Raw genomic sequence first — 22,090 nt, forward strand, 5'->3', positions numbered from 1 at the left:
AAGACAATTTTTTACTTTTTACTTCCCAAAGTACTAATAATTGGACCGAATTTGCTACCTATTAGAATTCATACTCAACTTTTTAGTCCAGTCAGCTAAAAAAATTAAATGCTCATCTATAATAAAGCTACTATAGTTCCCTAGTTCCCATTTATAGTCGGATGTCATCTAAATCTGGGATTAAGCAAAACCATCAAACATTCGTCTACTGCGTGGAAGAATTTCAGGCAATTAGTTTATGATTAATTACTGGATGCCCGTGCCTCCGGGGTACCTATGTATTTAACCTAATTTAAACAACGACCTACGTATCTCAAACATGAAACAAATATAGCCCTTCAGTATAATATAATACATTACATTAAAATGCAATAGATTTCACAACTAACATACAAATCTTCTATCAAATGTCCTTTTAAATTATTCCAAGAAATTACACTTGAAAGATAAAACGATATTTTAATAGAGACGGTTTAAAAAGTAATATAATTGTATATTTAATCCCTTTTTCTCTTAAAAAAAGTTAAAATTAGTTTATATTTCAGAGACATTACTAATAATGGACATCTTTTGGGATCTTTCATATTATATTCATGTAATTAATATTGACTCATTGCGTGTTATTATAATAGATGTAAGTATAGTTTGTAAATGATTCCTTAAAATCGACGTCAAGCATATGCATAATCAAACAATCACACATCGTTGCTAGCCTACAAACCGACACATATTAATCGGCCCATTTAAAATCAAATATATTCCCTGGCACTCTGCAATAATATAATGTGTCTAATATTATACTGCTTTTAAATTTAGACAAAGATTTACATCTGCAGATATGGAGGTAAATCGAAAATATTTGTTTTACAGGGGAACTAACGAGTATATTGTAATAGTGTGAGAATATAGTCAATGGAATATAGTATGCATACACAGTGCACACTACACACATCATATGCTTTATATGGTTAGACTATCAAATAGTACTTTGATTATTACTATAATGATGTGTAGGATATCAAATAACAATACGAATTATAGTATTTTAAAATTTCGTTTTGTGTATTGATTTTTTAAAGGTGGTTTAAGAATACGGTTTTACTAAATTTGCAAATTTGTTATGTTGAACATGTTCTAGTACAAAAATATTTATCAATTGATTAATTTATTATAAGTATTTGAACATTTAATGAGCTGAATGGAATATCAAAACTTTAAGGGGTATTCGACCGCAGACTGAATTTTACTTTTGCTTAACTTTACAATATGATATTATAATTTATATAATAACTACGGAAAATTGAATCAATATTCGATGTTTGACTGATAACACTTCCAGAAAAATATTCCTATTTTTCAGGATGTGGAACTGATGTATATACGGGTTGTCCTCAACTAAGTGAAGAACTTCAAAAATGTCTACAAAAAAGAAAGCAATCAAACAATTTGAATAAATTACTAGGGTTATACGTATGAATTTTAAATTAAATAAAAACAGCGCAGTGTAGTAAAGTTGTAGCATTATTGACTATTGTTGTACGAGTGATGAAATTGATGTTTCGCAGTATAAAGTGAAAAACTATTTTTAAAGAAACACTACCAACGCCAGCTCGATACAATTAGTTGGTCTGTATCATATAAATTGATTGCAGGTATTTACGCATTTTATACTATTATATATGTCAGTGTTTGTCGTTTCGTTTATGCGGATGCTGCAGAGAAGATGCCCTGCAGTATAAGTATGGTATAAGCTTATTAATATATATTTTATCATTCCTTATTATTACGGAAAAAAACCAGCTTCGACTGGTTCCTCTTTTTCTTTTTTCGACGTAATAAATAATTTAAGCACTGGTGTTTGAAGTCGAGCAGGAGTCAAATACCGTAGTCGACATTCAGTATTCAAAAGGCAGTTTCGAAGTGACTCATATAATATTTCTTTTTATGTTTTCTGTGCCAAGCACGTCCGTGTTAAAAACATATCATTTCCTGTACTCATCTATCTATCGTACAATCGGGTTGGATTTTCACTTATTTATTTGAGTTCGGTATAGGTATACGCATACTCGGAAGTTGAATACATATATTATTATAGATAAATGGACGAGACTTCTGTTATAGCTTAGAAACAAACCATAAGGAACTCATCGTTAAAAATATTAAGTGCATAAGAGTTTATTAAAAAAAAAATAAGGTTCTATAATTTTGCTTGAATAAAGTAATGTAATGATAATCCTATAATCATAATTTATGAAATAATATTATTGAGTTATTTTTTACTCAAATAATGTGAAAATTTGACGATATATTATACTACTTACAAAAAAAAAAGTGAAATATATGTTTATTACTATAATATAAAGTTACTTTATGTAATACTTTGAGGAAAGTGATATTTTTCATTTTACAAATGTTTATCAAGCACATTATTTATTTTTATTTTAGAAGCATTAGAGATTTCTACTGTAGGTATTTTTCGAAAAAAATTTAGTGGAAAGTGTCCCTTCTTGTCCCCTACAATTACGCCAATGGCTATATATATTATCATCACATGGGTATATTTAATAATGTTAAAATTGTCAGTATCGTAATATTTGTAATACGATACCGTCGGTATAACATTACACAATCAAATATCTAACCGATAGATTCTATCAGCGCTTAAAATTTCTCAAATTTCATAATATACCTTTTGGAAACTTTGTGTTACCTACATCTGCACCATCAAAATATTAAGTAAATGCAATTAGTTAATTTGAATATAATGATTATATAAAACATGTAGATACTTTTGATTATAAAATTACATTTTATTATATTAAATGCACAATATTATTATTAAAACCAATTAAATTTTGTACTACGACCGATTTCCGTAACAGTACATTATAGGTAAGTTGGTACTTATTCAAACGCTTTTCAAGTATAAAAAATTCAAAAAAAAAAAAAAAAATATCCACTAGCTCCGATATGAATATGAATATTAAAACTTAATACTGTATGTGTATATATATATATTAGGGTGGTTCTGAAAAAAATTTAAAATTCTCAAGCTACACCCCCTAGATTGATTTAGTAAACCACAAAAATGAAATATTAGAAGTTTCAACATAATCGAAAAAAGTTAAGTCGGTGCCTCAAGAACCTTAAAGTTTTTGGTTTTTGATTTTCACAAATTATTTTATATTTTTAAATCTGACTTATGAAATATTAATTTTACACTAAATTGTATATAATAATATTTGTATAAATTACTATTTTTTAAACTTTATATCCTTTACTAATTTTCATTGAATTATTATTTTACATACAAATAGCGTTTTTAGGTAAATATTTGTTTATTTTTATAATTTTTTGGTCAAAGAGTATTTTGACATTCAATATACAACGTTTATTTTATTAATTATATTAATATTGTACATAATGGTTATCGTAGAAAATAAAATGCAATAACTAAATTCAATAAAAATTTATTTTTGTCTTATATCTTATATTTTGAGAAAATATAATACTGAAAAATTATTGCATAATGTTAGTGCGGATATAATAGACTTTTCTATCAGTTATTTAAACAATAGGCTTTCTAGGGAAGATTATAGGGAACTGTTAAAGCTAACCATAATTTTTCTTGGAGCAGTACCACCACGAGGACTAAAAAGCTATATACCGTTTAAAAATGTATATACGAAATCAGTTTGATTTACAACATCGAGAAGAAAAATCTATTGCTGATATATGCGTGTTTATTGTTAATTTATATGTAAAAGTTTGGTTTAAAGCTCCGTTGACTTCAAGTACACCACTGCAAGATTTAACATTTTTAAAAGATTTAATAAAATATCAATCGGTCGATAAAAGTATTTCAGACATAGCAATAAAAAAAATGTGCGGACATTTATGGTATTTATCTCCAGAAGCGACTGCATTCTCATTTTTTGACTAGAATGTCCCCATGGAAACAAAGAAAAACACGATAATCGCTCTAAATACGGACTTTGAAGACGAATACAGAAAACAATATGTTCTCAAACCAAACTAAGTTACTACAATTTTAAACAAAAGTATTGAAGATTTTATGTGTTCAGAATCAATGGAACTATTTAATCGCTTTAAAATAAATACAGATTTCATAAGTATTGATCCGTCATCTTGGCAAAATAATGAGAGCTACAAAAAGGCTGCAGCTATAATTAAAAATATACCTGTCGTCAATGATGTTGATGGGCGAGGGGTTAAACTAATAGAAGATTGTAATAACAAAATTACTAAAGATGAAAGCCAAAATCAATATTTACTGCAAGTTGTTTACTATCGCAAAACATATCCAGACTCAAATAAAGGAACACTAATGGAGAAGTAAAATTGCATGTAAAGATTATATTATACATAACACTATTTTAGTCTAATTATCTTAAAAAATATTAAGTTTATAAAAAAATAGTTAAGAGTATGAATCGTAGGGAATATTGTATTTAAAAAAAAGTTCTTTTCACATTATCAAAAAAAATATTTATTTTATGACTTAGAATATAAAAATTAAAAAAATACATATTTTCTTGAAAAATATTGAGATATATCAATCTTTGAAGCTTCTGTGGTACAGGTTAATTATTTCCAATCATTACCAAATTTTACAAAACTCATTTTTATTACTATTCAAATGAATCTAGGGGGTGTAATCTGAAAAAATCAGATATTGAAATATAAGGACCACCCTAAATTGTAACATACTGATTAATGCTTGTATAATATTACTGAAATTATTATGTGATTTATTTATGAAAAACTCATTATTTGACATTTTTCTTTACATAGCAACGTAAATATGTATCAAAAATAATGAGAATTATTTGTAATCTAAAATAATACGAGTTTTTCTCTGTGAGGCCCAGTATTATTTCGATATTAATTTAAATAAAAAATATAGTCTTAGTTTTGGGGGATGGATCCTTCTTAGAACCTTTTTTTATTATAACTGTTCGAATTCCAAAAAAAATGTTTATTTTTATACTCTATTCAACTTAGAAAAAAACGTAGTCGGCGGAGAGTACCTGAGTAAGAATGATCAGTTTTCGTTGAGCGGTAGTCAAGCAATACTCGTTTGTCATCCCTATCGAATCAACCATCTGTAAGCTAAGCTTACCATGTTCGTGATACACGAGCCTGTGTATAAGTCGGCAGCCGAAATTAGGTTGACCAAAGTTTAAATGGATATTTTTATAATATAGAGAAAAAACGAGTTTTCCACGGTAGTAGTTAGCGATATTATATGTGTTGTTATATAATATGTTGCCGACGAATGTCAAACAACAATAATAATTTTATTAATGTTCTTTTGAGAAAATTAACATAATATATACCTACTATTTTAAATTTATATACATATTACTACTATTATAGAATTTATAGTATATTATTCATTATTGTGATTAATTAATTTTTTTTTCTATACTTGAAACAGTCGAAACAGTAAAATGTTATATTTTAGCAATTACTTATCAAAAATAAATTTCCTTTACTAGGAATTAATACTTTACGAAAATACGTGACGCTTTACAAATAGTAACGTCGTTAAACAGCGACTACACGCGTCTATGCGTTACTTTCATTATTACTATCCAAAACAGCAATCAGTACGTCATACGGTTTATAATTCATTATGCACTAAATAGATTGCTTTTGGTTGTATACCAAAATATGTAGTTTCTAGACGTTTTTCTAGACGATTCGTATCCGCGTGCGATAATATTTTACCACAAACATATAGTCAAAACAATTTTAATTAAAAATGCTTAGTGCGCGAAACGGTATCGTATATTATTGAAATGACATATTTTACCTACGTATATCTAGTGAATCGGTGCAACGTCGACGCTAAGCCTAATGTTGTTGTACACAAGTGTTCAGCCATATGTTTATATAGACGCTAAAAACGTGTATCATGTGACGCGCATGCTCTTTAATAATAATCTATCATATATGATATAAAATTTATTAACCGTTTTTTATAATATTATGTGATATGTATTTACTATATAATATGACATTATTTTGTTTTAATAATGTAAAATACCACGTGTTTTTGAAACGAATTAATATAATACATAATTTAGTAATATATATTATTATACACAACCATGTAATAAACTGTATAATAATATTGTCTTATAAATAATTAATAAGTACCTACTTAACTCTGAAAAGGCAAAAAGGGTAAGAAAAGCCATTTTATTTTATTTTTTTAATGGTTTTTATTTATTTTTTCATCAGAAATACATAATCATATATTATCATATTAGATTTTAAACAGAGTGGTAAATGTATTGATTTCAAAATAATATATTTTTTTTATTGAGTGTGGTCGACATTTTTTACTGTAAAAAAATGCGTCTAATATCAATTTCAATATTTTTTCTGACAGGAAAGTGAAACTAGTTAATTAGTACTTTGTGGGATCAAAAATAAAAAAATGTCAAGTACTTTTCTTAATAATTTTATTGCGATAAAAGAAAAGAAAAAATATAATTATGAAAAACGGGAATTTGTATGCAAAACCAGTTTATGATAAAAATGATTCTTTTATTTAGTTGTTAACCAAAATTTATATTAGTATTTTATATGCATGGTATTATTTTCAAAATATTTTGACTTTTTAAAGCTGTTTATTGGTATGTGACACTTTTGATATATTTATTTAGAGTTTTTAACAATTGTTAACAAAAAATATTTTACTCAGTCTAAAAACTTGGAAATTTAATACAAGGTTCTTTGTAAGTTGCTTATTCTGAAACCATAATATTTTAGATAGTTAGATGCATTTAAATCAAAATTATTTTTGATGTGTATTCGAAGTTCAAATTTAGATGGAATTAAATATTTAAACGAAGAATAAACATTTTAATTATATTGTTGAAATTTAAAACAAAATATTTACGAGCTTAAAATGTTAACGCATATCATTTGTATGGTTATTAGTAACCTGTCATCATATTAGATTTGTGATTTTCTACAAGAATTTTATAAATATTAATTATCAACTGATGAAATAATAAATCGTGGATCGATAGCTATAATGTAGGTATTGTTTAAGCCTGTAGGACCTTAATGAGTTATTGGAATACAATTCGTAGATGAATATTACACAATCATTTTTTTGTTTTGTGCGATACCATTTTCAACCATTTTAAAACGAGTTTTAAAAATTAACTAAATATTGATTGCAGTTACAATTAATTATTGTTGTTTAAACCAAAAAGACGTTTGTTGGTCATTAAAAAAACTCTTATGTTTGTTAATTTATTGGGCTCTCAAGTATAATAAATATTATTGTACATAATAATATTTTGTGTTACCATACACACAGGTAATAGGTACAAGAAATATACAAGTTCGTCTCCACCCCAACCAACGAGAAAATTGCATTTTTATCATACACTGTAGGGCAAAAGAGGGAAAATATTTTGAATTGAATGCTATATATTGGGGCTTTACATTTTTACGACAATACGCCTAAATTGTTTAATGTAAATGCGATTATATTATATGCTTTCATTTATGTTGATAAGCGATTGAATGATTGGTTGTCACGATAGTTGCATTACAACATAAACCAATTATGCGGTAATCTATTATAATGTGTATGCGTCAAAATAATATTATAATCATATAAATGTTGATATATTATTTAATAATCGCATTCTCCCTGAAAATTTGTTTTAATGAAATGGATAAAATGAATAAAATATCGCCTATTATTATAATGGGTTTTATACAGACTATATATTAATATTTGAAAAAGCTACTAATAAACGCCATTACACCGTGTAAATTTCTCTTTTTAATAACTAGAAATTTGATCACCTACCTACCTATTTGTTATTTTGGTACAGTATATAAATTGCTTTGAATTTCACAGAAATATCTCCCGCCTCTTTTACTTAATACCTACATTTAAATTCGTCTGACTACAAAACATCACTACATGGGTCAACGGTTGACATATTATTATAATATATAACTGCAATATAAAAATCATTGGTGTAAAACGTGTAAAGTGGCCAAGATAGAACCCACAATAGTTTATAGTGCGACGAGTAGTAAAAATAGAAGCAAATATCATTTTATTTTTTATTTCAAACAAACTTAATACCGACAATCGTATTTTAGTCTCGGTTGATTCGCATACAGTATACGTCCATTTTTTTTTGTTTTATAAATAAAAATATATTTTTCAACTCGTCAAACGACTTTCGGCGTTAGTATTAAGGTACACCTAGACAACTAAGTGTTATTACATTCTGTGTCATAATATAATGTTAAATTTCACATTTACACACCTAATTTATTTTGGCTCTTAAGATAATTAATGATACATTATTATGTGTATGATTGATGAGCATTACTATACGGTAATTAGTATTTTACTGTTATTAAACCACATAATAATAATTTAATCAATAACCACTCACTCGTTAAATTAACAAACTATTAACTTTATTTATAAAGTATCTATATAGAATATAAATTGTATACAAAATATGTAGCTATGTATTTTTAAGTATAGTAAAAATTGAATTTGACCCAATTTTTTTGTATGGAAATAAAAATCTATTCATATATTTTTCTCTCTTGTTAAATAAATGTTGAACAATAAATCGTGATGGTTTATACCTATAATCGATTTTTTAATAAAAATACTATGAACTTTTTATCAAATAGTAATTATTTTTAAAATGAATATTGTACGGTTGATTTTCTTATAAGTCATAATAATTAAAAATTTAGATTTACAGTTAGCCTGAGATATTGTAAATTAGGTAAATCAAGTATACACTGTTAAATATATTTATTTCGTAGAGGACACCATTGAAATATGATATTTTGAATTGAATCGTGTGACTATATAATATACTAAAATTATATATTATAATATTATATTATTAATTTATGATGTTTAATGTGTATATTGTTTTATGTGTATTGGAACCTAATACAAATTGTAGATACCTGCTCGAAGATCTCGGACTTAAATTCAATAATATCGAAATTTTTACTTACATTTTAATGATTATCAAGGTGAAAAACTATTGTCAGTTTTAGATAAAAATAATATTATAAGCTATGAATAATTTCAAGTCAACTGCAAATAGATGGTTAAATTAAATATGTTACTTTGAATAATTTTTGGAAGTATAGATCGCAGGTCTCGTGGGAAAAAGGGGCTCTAGAATTGAGGCTGTTAACATCTTTAACGGAGAAATAATATATCGCAATTTTATATATGTTGAATAATATTTTATAATAATTAATTATAAATAATTGTTCTGAATAAATTCACATGTGAATATACAGCTCTTAATACTTTTCGGCGGTTTATTATTACTCTATCAGTATTCAACAATTTATTATTCAGCCTGTATAAAACAATATAGCGATGGTGGGCGTTGTAATAAATACTATGTCAATTAAAAAGTTGTTAAGTCCATTTTTGAGTAAAATTTATTTTTATTTTTAAGTATATTATTAGTCTAATAATTTAATACATATATACACACACATAATATATTATCTTTGGACAATTGGTGAGACTAGGTATACGTTGTGTCATTACTCATTCTCCACTGGTATTATATATATATATAATATATTAACACCTACGCCGCGTATTCGACTTTTAAGGCAACAGTAATTATTCCTGCTGAATGGCCTTGCATTTTATTTAGGATTTATCCATTGAATAGAGAAGAAAACGTTAAAATTCAAATACTTAATTTTATAAAAAATTAACTTTTAATTTTTTTTTCTTTTTGTCTGCGCTTGAGTAGATAAAAACGTTTTTTCTTCAGTAAATACCTCACTTTTGAGACTGGATTTAAATTATATTTTATTTTCAAACAACTTTGATTTCTAAAGTTGTTTATATTTTCACAATTTAATTTTTATTACCATCTTAATTTATACTTATGTATTACGTGAAACCAAACGGAAATGAGCAAAATATGGTTAAAATGAAATTCATGTGATATTTGTATGAGTTAATTTTGAAGCTGTAAACAACTAAAAAACTTTATAAATTAATTTTATTATACATGCGCAGATTAAAAGTATACAAACGTTTTACATTAAATTTTTTTTATAAAATCATGTGTATTATAATGGCCTCTGCTCGTTGGAAAATCCCCGAATAAAATGCAAGGTCATCCAGTCGATATAATTATAGTTACCTTAAAAGTTGAACATATGGTTCTAAAAAAAATATTTAATTTTATAGTCAGTATGTGTATGCTGTAATTTTGTGTACGTCCGACAAAAATAAAAAAATGAAAGCATATTATAAGTCATAACGCAGCTATTGTCTTCCGAATCCGTAAGTGTTGATTAAACACTCGGAATAAAACACAATAGATTGAAGTAAAATATTTTGAGTTAGAGTATATTGAGTAAACCGGCACAAGCATCGTATGTTGTGTAATATTATATAGGTAGGCTATGTATTGGTTTGTCGGTACCTATTTATGGTCTGTAATAATATTATATCCACGATCCATCGGCTATATGCAAATCAATCCTATTATTCATGTTTGGAATAAGTCATCAAAACATCAAACGTACTCGATTTTTCCGGAGGTAAAAATAAAATAAAAACGAAAGCCGATAAACGAGTAAGTATACGTACAACGCATAGTTATTCAAACTTTATTTGGGATTCAGGCGTATAATAATACGCTATATACACGATGATCACTTCGTGTAATAAATAATGTATGCGATAATATAAAATACAAAGTGTTTCTTCAAAAAGTAAACACTAATTTTCTCGAAAAGTGTAGAATATTTTTGGAATTTTTTTTTATGATTTTAGTGTTTTGAATGAAAACATATTATACTCATTTAAATAAATTTATGATTATTTATAAGTTAAAAAAAAAAACTTAAGTTATAACTAATTAACTACTCGTTTGAAATCTGATTTTAGTGTATTGAAATTCTCAGAAAGTTATTCTGTTTGAGAATACGAAATAAAAATGTATGCCATCATTATTCAAAAACTTTAAATAGTGTAAAAATTACTTTTTTCAAAAAGTTTTAACTTTTAAAAAAAAGTAATTTTTACCTTAAAATAATATCCCTCTGTGCATAATATCTCCATATGTAGTTTCTGTCAAACGCAGGTGTAAAATCTCACAATAGATTTTTTTAACTTTTGATATTTTACCATTTACTATAATTCATAATATTATATAAAGTTAAAGTAATATTTACATGTATAATTATCTATAATATTATGTCTCACGTTCAATGTCGACCGTTTATTATAATTTTCCGATATAAAACATAATAATAGCCTGCAAATAATGTTCCGGTGGAAAAGGAAATTCAGTATGTTTTCGATATGTTATTTAAATCATCGTCAATATTATAATGTCGTACTGGAATAGGTGTAAAAATTATTCGCATATTATACGTTGCAATATATTACACACCGACGGTTATACAAATATTCAAAATAGATTCGAATTCCGACCGCGCTGTATACCTATATATACCAATATATACACAGTGTATATAACACACGCACATAAATATATATACCTACCGGGTATTAACTATATAATAAGAGTATATATGATAGTGAAATCATTGATCCTTCCGACGAGCCGACGAGTCTTATTTATATATAAGTACATCTGCGGCGTTAAATATCGAAAAATCGACATAATACGTTTTGAATGGTAATAATGTATTGCCAATAGGTATATATAATATATATGCGATAATGCCAAACCCGTCGAAGCGATTTGTGTACACGCGGTAATCTGCAACCCAACCCCAAACTTTTATCTGCTGTATACGTATAGGTGTATAGGCGTATAGCATAACCTTTAAACATAATATTCTCAGATCACTTCGGTCGTGGTTTGCGCATCGTCTGTCCGTGTGTCAAAATATCGTATATTCGTTTACATCGTTTGCGCATCAACATAATATCGAACAATAGACGGTATAAAAATATTGGAAAGTTCACGAGTTGTGTACACGGTAACACCACACATTAAAAGACCTTTTATTGGAAAATTCTTGTCGAATTATAAGTAATTCAACAATTATTGTTATAGTTCACGTTATACATATATATATATAATAAGTATAGAGTTTCAAAATAAATTGGACTCTTGATTAAATCTTAATAATAATAGTTATGATTATAGTGTATATGCATCGTAGTTACGAGTCACACACTTATGATGCCGTTTAATCTTGTCGTAACATACATTTTTACACAGAAATACTCAATAACTGAAAATATAATACTACGAACGTCATCGTTACGCGTTATGATGAAAGTTAGTGAGAAACTTACGCTTTTGACTAGAACACCACTATATTTTCTAGTTCTATTTTCTTAATGCACAGCTGATGCACGATAATTTGACGTGAGATGAACGGTACAGTCGATGCCCAAACTATGTATAATTCAAAAATCGAACGACTTGCAACAGTCTTACAAAAAAGGTCGAAATAAATATTATAGTGATGCGCAAACGACTTTCGGCCTCCCGGATGCTATATCGTAAGACAACTAAATAAATCTGTAAAATGCGCGTTCGGTTAGGTGATGATGATGATGGAGCGGTGATTACTGATTTTATAAGAGGAGAGGGGCATTGAATGGGACACACCCGTCGCACCCATGGTATGTGCGATACGTAGTAATTATAGTCATCACGATAGTCTTAAAAAATATATACATATAATTTATAAATAAAATGTATTTAATATGGATATTTGAATATTTCAATGGGTATGAGTTATAGTGTATAGCATACTGCACACACAGTTATTTCTCACGAAGGTGGGTGAACCTATAAATGGAGATAAAAGCGAGACGAGTAAATATGTAACGTATTTTCAATTTTCATCCCACCATCACGGGACTCGTCGAGAACCGCCTTTGCGGTGATATGGATTTCAGGAAATTAAAATTACTCTAATACCTACACACATCCTTTTAAAATATATGACATGCGCGCGTGCGATTGCGCAGCTTTGTGTGTACAATATATTTTAAACGGGTAACATCCGTCCGGGATTGTGGCCTGTGGGTTGTGGAAACCGTATTGGAGTTCGTTCCACACATTATACCTATACACAGTATACACCCTTATTCACTTACACACACCCCCGCGCGCGTATTTATGTATAGGTATTAAAATAATATGATTTGCATAATTGCATACGATACACGACCGCAGAGAAATCTCCCAGGGGATCGAAGGGGGTCGAATCGTCTCGACGACCATCCCGTGTGCCGCACACGCGTTTCACAGTTTTATGCATTACTACCCACGTCATCGCTATACGGGAGTCGCGCCAACAAAACATTTACTGATTATATTATGATATACGCAATACGACGGTGTTCTCTCATATTTACGAGTGGGTGTACATATTTAGTGCATTCGGAAAATATAATATTTATCAATTATCGACTATATATAATCGCATATTTTCTATAGTTATATCATACACCGGTACAATTTAACGACCCTCCCGTGTAAACCTTTCAGGCCGATTACTACGACCACTATTATACTGTTGCGCGGCCGGAAGAAGTCGCGACGACCTCGCGGCAATAATGAGCGACCCGTTCTGCACTATCGTAATAATATTATTATGTTACCTCACCGACCTAACCTCGCGAATGACGAGCCGACGGGCTGTTATGTATACGATAGGCGCCGCGATAAGAATCAGACGCCATCCAAACCGAACCCTTATCAGCAGTATATGAAATATTTGTTTTGTTTTTTTTTTTTTCATTTTTAGTTAGGTAGAAAAAATATTACAGACCGCCATGGGCGGGTCATACGCTCACACCGAGTCTTGTCGTTTACCCGCGTCGGCTTGACGATGCCGAACTATATTCGATTATATTATTATACGGTATATTTTTTTATGTATTAACCGCAGTCGTACATTATGGATGATATATATATTTAAAAAAAAAAATATTGTTTTACTTAAATATTGCTGGACTGTGTTCCGAGCAAGCGACCTGTGAACAATATCGCCTTTTCGTTGCGTGGCAAACGGACGCATAATTCGTGGGCCCGTCAAGTCATAGCCATAATATACAATATATATATATAGTATACGGAGAAGTTCTAAATCGATTTTTTAATTATTGATAACAAATGAAATAATTTATATATTACTCGAGAGATTTGTACACGGAGACAATACCCAACAACTGACGGAACAACTCACAAAGCACACCCCGCACACGCAGTCTATCATAATATTATTATCTATTTGATATTTAATACATAATACGTTAATGAAAAAAGAAATGTAATCGAAATAGAAGTTATGGTTTGTGTAGAAAAAAAAATAGTGCTTATATTAACGATGGTTTCATAAAGAATAAACGCAAAAAAGTAAGAAACTTATTTTGATAGACCTTTTTAATTATTTAATGATACTAAATACATTTTCATAATAATGTGTTTCCATTAGTCTATTAACTATTGCTCTAATATAATATCATAAGACCATAATATACGATGAAAGTATACATAAAATGATTATGCTTTTTCAAGTGTGTAAATACTAATCGTAAATATAATTTAAATTAACATATTATTTATAGGTACTTTGTAGAAACAAAATGCATGTACTATAAAAGTATATATTATCATACAGATGGAAATTTATCATTCATATCTATGCAGTATGCATATACTGTTTTATTGATGTATAAATTTTTATTAATATAACATTTCAATTAACTTTATGAATATGTTTTGATGACCTCGAATAGAAAAACAATTGGATGCATATGAATATGAAATACCCGATTTATAATATCAAAGGTATACAGAAATAACGTTAAAATAATAAACTATTAAACGAAATTCAATTGATACAAAAAACAATTAACTTATCCATTGTTATTTTTAAGACTGAAATGTTTGTACAAATCGAATTTAAACTGTTTCGTTTAATTTTAGGTACATAACAGTTATAATAATGCCAATAATGGTATTTATGTGTGTATAATACTATAATGCAATTGACAGGTATTGTAATATTATATTAGATAAATGTACATGTGGACAGACGGTTATTACTCGTATATTAACATAACAGTAATATTAATTACAATTATATACATATAAGTATATATAGCATAATACTACAATAATTATAATCCATCTACTATATTGTGTTTTGGTTATATTTCTGTTTTATCTATTATTTAATTAATACTAAATTTTCATATACACTTTGGGTTCTTAGATAATTTGAAACTTACACAGATAGCATGTTTACTTCATTTTTATTTTCGATAATGCAATTTTTTAGAATTTGATTTTTGGAAAATTAAGAAAAAAAGTATTATATTTTACCAGATTATTCTAGTACTTTAAATCTGAATAAGTATTCGGTAAAGATACAAATTTATATTTTCAAATGAAATCAACTTCCCCTCCTGTTTAACATTTAATTTCAATCATTTAGTGGATATTTTTTGAAAATGTTGATATATTAAAATATAACTAAATTCACACGATTAGTTTTTCAGTTATTTAACTCTGTGTTCTATAAACTAACATTTATAATTTGTAAAAATGACCCAAATATAATGAACACTATAATATCTTATATAACATAATATATTATATATCTTTGTAAAACTACTTTTAAAGACTTTAATCTTAATAATATATACATTATGTACAACTTAAAAACTACTCATTCGAATTTTGAACTGGGTATATCAATTTTTTTTTAAATCAATATCTGCTAAATAATTTGCAGTAAAAAAGAAGTTTTATTTGAAAATCAGTAGTTTGTATCATAATTACACGACACTCAAAAGGTAATACAATAATATTTTAATAATTTAAAAATATTATGTTTTTTGATTATATTTAAAATTTTTAAAAATCAGAAAATTTAAATAAATTCGTTATGAAATGAAATAGTATTTATAGCTGTTGATCAAGTATGTAAGTGCAAAAAATATTTTTAATGAAATTATATTATCAGTTATCACCGCTCAGAAGTCAAATTCTTAAATATATATGCGACGTTCGCTCAATATATTGTACATGCGTATAGGTTCCCATATGTTATTGTATTATAATTATATAGGTACCTACCAATATATCGTTCGTGGCATAAATAAAAAATATGATAATGAATGTATATTATACACTGACGGGCGTTGTTTCGTTGCAACAAAATTAATTTGTTTTAACCGAAGATTGCGAAATAATAACTTTGTACTGCTTTTGTGCTCACAAATTCAAACCGTAACAAAAACCTGAAATATGGTTTTCAGACAACTTTCGTATACAATATAAATAATATTATACATGCGGAGTGAACCATATAACTTAAGACATATATTATTTTAAATAATATTAATGTTAATGAATGTATTTCTTTTACATAATTTTAAGTCGATATAAAGCAATATATTTAAGAACAAAATTCTATTTTTATTTATATTTTTATCTTTATCATTTTTTAAGTTTTTAATATTTTTAATGACATCATGCATTTTTAATTTCATATTCAGAAACAGAATAGTATTATTCAGAGTATTTCAATCTATAAAAAGGTAGCATCTGGGTCAGTACCCCCCGGCTCTGTTGTATATTCGGTGTCGAGTGGGTCAACAGACCCACTCGAAAGTTAAATTTGAATTCAATGATATATCATTGTATACAAAAAATGATTTTAAGTAAAAATTGTCTGTCAGCCTATATAGTATATCATCAAATATATTTCAAAATAGATTTTTGATTTTATATTAAAGTCAGTTGTTTTACTTATAACACGGAATAAATTCATTTATTCTGTGCTTATAATATTATAGTTTTTTTGATAAAATTGTTTTCGATAATATTGCAATTATATTATTATTATTAGTATTTAATTATTATGATAATATAATACATACGAGTATATATATTTACATCATACTACACCAAATTAGATAACTTAAAATGTAATAACATACTATTTATGTAAATTATTTAAATACTGTGAACGAGTAAAAATAGATAATATCTTAAGAGAAATTAAAAATGCCATTGCGTATACTAAAATTTGTAATAATATAATATACATAAAAATGTTAAATTCTTACGAATAATGTTTTTAAGTTATAAAAAATAATTAATATCGATATTTATTTAAAATATAATATACTCTTAAAAATCTATTTGCATGTTGTCATTAAAAAAGTTTTAACGATAAAATTTTTTTGTAAAATATCAGTTTTTTTAGAAAATTGTCGTTTTTAGTGATTTTAATTATGTAAAAATAAATATTTAATTTCCAAGACAATAATAGTTTTTGAAATAATGAAAGTTACGATAAATGAACAGCCCGGTATAGAATTGGGTATAATACTATAGTGTCACTTCATACATTCATGAACTAATGTCATTAAATCGGTGTTTAAAGTCATTAGCGAGTGAGTAGTTTTCGTGGAACGCACATAACGTATTGTATTTTAATTTAAACGAAAACAAAAATACAAATTTATTTTTAATAATGAACAATCACAAATTTCCGCTCTAATTATATTCCATTGTTCGGGTGACGAAAAATATAAAAACAACCCTTTATTTTAACAGTGTGAAAAAAAAAACTACAACTATAACTGTATGGTGAATACAATAATACGTTAATCATTGAAACAATACAAACCACGAAGAACGCACATACCTTCTACCGCCTATACGTTTCAAACTACTCGTTCAACGCTATTAATCTATGTAAATTCTAACAGAAAATAATTGCGACCGATAGTTTATTAAAGCCAATATATAATAGTTTAATACTTTGACGTACTGTTGGTCGAAAGTCCGTCCGCATGGCTTCCATCTACAGCTAATACTGCCGGTTTTACTTGGTACGTGCTACGATGTAATATATTATATCATAAAAAAAACTTCAAAGGTTTCAACGGATCGAATCTAATTAAAACCAGTAAAAAACGTTGACTTAATACTATATCCAACGTAGTTACCAGCTAGGTCACATTCATATTAAATGTTTAGAGAAAATAACGAGGTAACGTTTAAAACATTATTCTGATATTTTTATGGACAGGTACATAGAAACCATACAAAATGAACGCGTTTTTCGCTGTACAAGTCATCGTATCACCTCAAACCCACCAATGGGCAATGACTAATATAATTTTTTTGCCAATACTTTTTGTTTTTACAAAATGAGCAATATTATACGTATTCTGCATTTTTGTATAAAATATATGCACAACACACATACGGTTGATGAATTATTTAATTGATTGTATTTGGTAAACAATTAACAAGCATGAAACAAATTTGGTTTTTATCGTATTATAATATGTTCGGTTGTCTCGTTTTTCTCACTTCGGCAGTCAGCGTGAGATTATGAATTGTAGTATTATTATTAATTATCATTACTAAACATTTGAAAGCGATGTGATAAATTATTATTGAACTAAAAGAAATATAAAACAATCAATTAATTAAAAACCGTCGTCATTCATCGAATTTTATGTAATTGAAAAAAAAAATGTACCTTATTTTTATTATTATTAATAAATAGTTTTGAAATAACCTTTCATGCATAATATTACAGATTAGCAGATAATGGTTTGTATTACATTTTAAGCTCTTTGAAATTTAATCTATGTCTCCATTCCAGCGCATACGTTTGAACATTTTATCACAATATCAATAACACCATGTATAAATACAATCAAATAATATGGACAATTTAAAATATGAAAGAAAAATAATTCCTCCCCGATGGAAGTGGGAAGTACTCTGATCACTTTTGTAATTCTGTATCATTGTTAGAGCAGCGACAGTTTAATGAAAAATGTCAAAAACCAATGATAATGTTTAACCTCTATCAACAACATAACATTAAATGCATCACATTTTCAATTCACAGGAATAAAAAGGCTAAATAAAACTTTTGGAGAACGTTTACTTGTATCTAAAATAATCTTAATAGTGAATCTAAAACTATTAGATTCAATTGAGGTTATATGTTTTCTATGCTTAGAATATAATTTTATTAAAATTTTAATTATTTTGTAACATGCTATTTTATTATATATAAGTATTTTATGTAACATTTTTTGTGTAAATTATTTTGGTTAGGTTGAGTTTGAAATGATTGTGAGTCCATGACCTTGTAAATATCTTCGCTATACAAAAAATAGAGGTCAATTAACAAAAAATTGATATTAATAATAAATAATAATATAATGATATTTACATTATGACATTAAAGAAGTATAACAACTTAGATTTAATGCATTAAGCAATTTAGTTTTATTGTGCTTATTAATGGAGTGAAGTTAAAAATGTAATACATAGATAAATTATAAGTTTATAGACTATAACTATTTGATAATGTATAAACTATGTTTAATTGAAATTAATAAATTCGTCTGAATATGTGAGCCTAACCTAACATGAACTCTGAACCAGAAATAACTAATAGTAATGTATTTTACTTCTAAAACTTTATTTATCATTTATGAGAAAAATGTGTTTAGTTATGAATAACTATAAAAATTGAATTCATATATTTCAAAATTATTAAAAAAAAAAAATATCCTTTAAGAAATTATGAAGATTGATGAATAATACTATTAATTATTAATTGTTATATTATATACATAGTGTATAGTGTAGAAATCACGTGAAGAAAGCATAATATGCCATAAATATTCCATTTGGAGGACAAATTAATTTATTTTAAGTATCCAGATAAATACTCTTTGACAGTCCAACAAATATGTTTGGTCTAGACTCGATGAATAATAATGACGTGTCTTTTAAATACAACATGTTATTAATTCTTTATATACTTTTATATGGTTTAATATTCGAACAGATTAAATTACATCAAATTTATTCTAAAATTTATATAAATGATAAAGTTAATATTGATGTAAAAATGTATTAGATATCTAAATTATATTATACAACTGGGATTCATATATTATCAAAGTGCTATTGGGGTGGCTGATGCTACGATCTCTAAACCTCATTTAGTCCCCTATCTAAAATATTGAGATGTTTATGACAAATAAATTATTTTATTGTCACATAATGATTATTTATAATTTATGGAATTTTTAAAACAGATAAGATTTTTTTTTGTCTAACCACAACTGCAGTAAACTTTACTCATATAATGTAGCTGGTAAAAAATTGTTAGTTATACGACTAATATGTTACCTAGACCTTTGCTACAACTCTTCATCCTACCTATAAGTTAAATATATTTAATTCTACACAGCAAAAATGTGTGTATTAAACTCTTTCTAGAGTGGAAGGGGGTCTAGAATTCAAAGCAGTTACATGGTTAGAAATTATTTGAGAGGCGTTCAATTAATTATGTATGTTTTTTTAATTTTGAGAGTAAATACCTCTATACATGATATAGTAGAAAAAGCTTAATTTAATAGATACGGGAATTTTAATTTGTGTTATCAACCATCGATGATTATTTATTTTTATTTAATTTATATAAAGCTATTTCCTTATATTGTTTTATCCAGTATTGTAACTTATTGAACTTTAGATTTTACAATCTATATATCAGGGAAGAACAGGTTTAAGTATGATAATGATAATGTATTAATAAAATGTAGTATGAAAACCTTGTAAAAAATTTGTTAAAAAGAATGTAAAAAGTAAGCAGATAAGTTTATGGAGGCGTGGAGGGCTAAACTTGTCTGTGTAGTATATGTTTATATAATTTCTCCCCCATAGGGCAAACATTTAAATTGTTCTTATAAAAAATAAAAAACTATTAAAATTTTAATAGTTACCTTGCTATTTTATTGAATCTCAATGAAGATTTATAGAAACTTGTTCAGTCTTTTTACGAGAACAATAAATCAATACTGTTAGTACATTGTCTTACTATTAAAAATCTAAACTTTTTCATTATAATAATCGTTTTATATAAATGGAGTTAAGAGATCATAAAAAAAAAAAAAAACAAGTACTGCATTCGAAAAGAAATAACAAGAAAAGTTTAAAATTGAAAAATTTGAAACAAAAGAATACTCCGAAATATATGCCATAGTTGTTTTTTCATACTGTTTTTCAGTATTTTACTACAGTTAATAAAGCTTAAGAGGACGCTATACCCGTATGTGTTGTCTCTGTCTTATACACGCGTAACATAGTTAAAAACTGTTTTGCGCGGGACAACTTTACTCCTTCGATATTTTAATAAAAACGACCAAAATTATCAATCCCACCGGGAAAAACTTTACCTGTGACATAGCGTTTTAATTTTTTTGATAACATGAATGCAATTAAAGTTATCGGTTCGAGAACTTTAGGTTTTTTTCATTTAATTATTAAAAAATATTGGTTACTACTATCAAAAAAATTAAAACGCTACGTTATAATTTTGGTAATTTTGATACAAATATCGAGGGAGTAAAGTTGTTTCGTGCAAAACAGTTTTTAAGTATGTCACGCGTGTATAAGACAGAGACAACACATATAGGTATAGCGTCCTCTTAAGTATATTATATACAAATAAATCTTTAAGAGTTTTTATTTTCTATCCCATGTGTCCTGTACGAGTAATAGCGATATATTTTCGAAAAAAAAAATCCTTTGTAATATATGCTATAACTTTAATTTGTAACTGTATTAATGATTTCGAATGAGGTTTTAAATTGTAATTGCCTATAGAGAGAGAGATCATCTATGTGGGACTTTAACCGTTTTAATCGGTTAATATAAAATCGAGGAATAAATGAATGATTTAACGAGCGCGGTGAGCTGAGTGAGTTATTGTATAGAAAATAATAACCATAATAATATACCGCGCATATAGCTATTATGCATGTGATTATATCGCGTATAATTAGTCACGAATGGGCACATCGTAAGGACCCCAGTTAGTGTGTAAAATTCGATATGATCGTGTTCATAATAAGGTGCTAAAACGATCGACATACGGTTGCGATCGACTCGGTCACGGTGAAAATAAAAAAAAAAATAAAAATAAAACCTATAACATAAAATATTAC

General features: G+C 27.0%; 1 protein-coding gene across 2 annotated transcripts in view; it reads right to left on the reverse strand.

Moving 5' to 3' along the window:
* The window catches only part of LOC113560564 (1-phosphatidylinositol 4,5-bisphosphate phosphodiesterase), a 56,082-nt gene that overhangs the window by 19,683 nt on the left and 14,309 nt on the right, over positions 1–22,090 (reverse strand). Inside the window, exon 1 of one of the 2 annotated variants that reach the window (XM_026966513.1) lies at positions 17,872–17,890. The exons of the other annotated variant lie outside the window; for it this stretch is intronic. The gene's annotated coding sequence lies outside the window, so the exon portion shown is untranslated. Of the gene's footprint in view, positions 1–17,871; positions 17,891–22,090 lie in introns of those variants that run through there. 2 annotated transcript variants of the gene reach the window in all.

The sequence above is a fragment of the Rhopalosiphum maidis genome, chromosome 1, assembly GCF_003676215.2.
Source record: "Rhopalosiphum maidis isolate BTI-1 chromosome 1, ASM367621v3, whole genome shotgun sequence".
NCBI lineage: Eukaryota > Metazoa > Arthropoda > Insecta > Hemiptera > Aphididae > Rhopalosiphum > Rhopalosiphum maidis.